The sequence below is a fragment of the Ananas comosus genome, linkage group 2 (genome assembly GCF_001540865.1).
Source record: "Ananas comosus cultivar F153 linkage group 2, ASM154086v1, whole genome shotgun sequence".
In the NCBI taxonomy this organism is placed as follows: Eukaryota; Viridiplantae; Streptophyta; class Magnoliopsida; order Poales; family Bromeliaceae; genus Ananas; species Ananas comosus.
The window spans coordinates 15,744,773-15,747,646 of NC_033622.1; the positions used below are offsets into that span (position 1 = coordinate 15,744,773).

Below are 2,874 nucleotides of genomic sequence, written 5' to 3' on the forward strand. Positions count from 1 at the left end.
AAAACCAACATTGTGAGGGCTATGCAGTTTGCATATTTGCAGGGGTGTATATGCAAAAGACACACTATGAAAGTTAATTAATCAGAAGCAGTAGTTAATTAATTAAGATGGTCCAGGGGGACAGTTAATTAGTTATATACTTTAAACAAGAAAAAGAGACAGGAAGTGTTGGAATCCTAGCTTTGACTTCAACTATGGCTTTTTTGACTTTCTCCTGCATAAAAACCCCACTTTACCGCTTCCTTCATCTCTTCTCCTTTTGCTTCTGCTTCAAAACAAACTTAAATTGAGTTTAATTAATTAGGTAGGTCATGGGATGTTTAAGTTCCACAAGTGCTCTTCTTGTGCTTTTGCTCTCTTTGCTCACTCTTATTAGTGACTCCACTGTTGCCAATGCTCACCACAGTAAGTGTTAACTTTTCTCTCATAATTGTTTTCAACATGAGCACAATGCGAAAGTTTATGGTCTCCTTTGCAGTGGTTGGAGTAACAGCTATCAATGAGAAGAGCATGGGTGAACATAAGGTTAGTTGGTATAATAATTAGTATTCTTCATACTCTTCTATGTTTATATGTATTTGTATAGTTTTTTTTTTTTTTCTTTTTGATATGAGCTCGTTGACAGAAACTCGATAACGAGGCTTTGTCGATCGCGAAAACAAGGACTAAATGGCGGAGAGGAAGGAAGATGGGTGCAGCGAATGTGGAAAGAAATGTTGAAGATGCAAAGGGCTCAAGCAATGCAGTTTCAAACATAAAAACTGAGAAAGGAGGGAAAGAAGAGTTGAAAATAGTGGGTGAGTTGAGTGGTAGAGTCCTAATTCCCAGGGTCAAATTGGTTGGTCTGATACCTTTCAGTTCTGATTACCATTTCCCCAAAATTCACCCCCCAAAGAACAACTAATTACACAAAGGTTCTTAGTTTGCTACTTAACTCATAGAATATTTATTAGGCTTCTATTTTTTTTTCTGTTTCTTTTCTTCTGCTTCTCCATCTTGTGAGTGTGTATGTATATATATATATATATATGTATTTACTGTGAGTAGTGTTCAATTTTTATGACAAAAGGAGAGAGCACTCACCATGTACTTGTTATATAACTAACTTTAATGTTAAAAGGAATTAATTTTTTGAAACTAAGGATCTAACTATGCTGCTTACTGAGATTGGTTATAGTCCAATTTGATCACTTGATTTCCTGATTGCTGCAGGAAAGTCTAGTAACTCCTTAAAGAAGCCAGGGAGTTCATCAACTAAATATATACCTGCTAAGGTATATATATACATATATATATCTCTCTCGATCTCGAAATTTGATTATACTATCTAATTAATCTGAAATTGTCAAATTAATATTTAACGTTTTCTGTAAATTTCTGATTCAGGAAAAGACCAACAAGATTAACATCAAACTGATCATGTCTGGTCCATCTTCTACAATGGCAGTGAAACCGCGTAAACAAACTGATGCAGCTGCTGAGATGTTCAACATGCTTAGCAGAGACTACTCATGGGCCCAACGTCGGCCGCCTGTCAACAATGACGCACCCTTCCGCGAGAAACCCTAAGTAATATTTAAAAGAAACGGTAAAGAAACATACGAAATCAATCTGAACTATGACTCGTTTTGAATTACGTACTATCCGACCATTAAAACTTTTAACTTTAGTACCTATTTTCTCGGTTGTTTTGATTGATCAATTTGGTTTCCTATAACAGAACTTGGGGCAGTGTTATTGATGTTTTAAGAGATTTAGTTAGAAGATCTTATTTTATTTATGTGCCCAGATCTGTTAAAGGCATAAAAAAAGATCAAATACCAAAACCCAAATTTTTTAAAAGTTGGATAGTTATTGAAAGGGGACATAGTTCCCATCATTCATATGCCTTTACCAAAAAAATTTTGCTGCGACATGGCTTCTCCCTAGCTAGCTAGTTACATACAGATAACTGTTTTAACTACAAATACAATATTATAGAGGGGTTTATTTTGTTGCATTAGTAGGGATAGGCAATTTTTTGCTGTGAAGTTTTGTACTAAATATTTGATGCTTCTAAACATTTTTGGTTTAGATTTTTTTTTTTTTTTTTTTTTTTTTTTTGGATTGGATATGAAAGTTGTATCTTACTTCAAAAAAGGATGTGAAAGTTATAGATGCCTATTTCCAAAGTTAGATATGTAGGTTGTAATAGGCCCAGGGGCCCGAACTAAAGTATAACAAGGCTGAATCATATCTCAGGCCTATTCAGCTCTGCACAAAAGAGATTATTTGGGCTGGATTCAATCTTGCCGTACGATTCAAATGGTTTTATGCACAACATGTTCAACTATTTAAAAATTAAATTTTATAATTTTTCAATATTACTAGCCAAGTGATCGACCAGTCACCTAGACCGATAGATGCTGAGATAGGGAACAAACTCACACCGTAAATCCGGCTCAAGGCGGACCAAACCCGCGATAATATAGTGTTCTAATCAAGTTACTAACTTTAAATCTCCCATTTGAAAGAAAATTCTAAAAATCAAATCCTAAAACTCTCAACTCATATCTTCTTCTCCAAGCAAGAATAATGTAAGCTAAGGTGGTTGTCTTCTCCTACTCAGAGCTTCTCCTCAATACTCTTGTTGTGCTGCCCCATTTCGTAAAGAGTCATGCATCCTAAAGCTACTCTATCTCTAATATGCTTAGCCTTCTTAACTTTTTAATTATCGATAGAGAAGCAGAACCTCCAAAATTCCAAATCAATAGCAGCTATCTAATCGGCACATATTACAATACATTTAATTTTTTAATGTTTGATTGAACTACCAAGTAATAATTAGAGTACATGGGCTTAATTTGTTGAAGTAACCAAGTTCTCCTCCGCATC

The 2,874-nt window shown here is 34.9% G+C and overlaps 1 protein-coding gene across 2 annotated transcripts in view; it reads right to left on the bottom strand.

The window, feature by feature from the left end:
* Nucleotides 1,168–2,874, bottom strand: part of LOC109705751 (UDP-glycosyltransferase 89B1-like) — a 4,482-nt gene continuing 2,775 nt past the window's right edge. For both annotated transcript variants that reach the window (XM_020226528.1, XM_020226531.1), the window contains one exon: nucleotides 1,168–2,874. This exon is cut by the window's right edge. The gene's annotated coding sequence lies outside the window, so the exon portion shown is untranslated.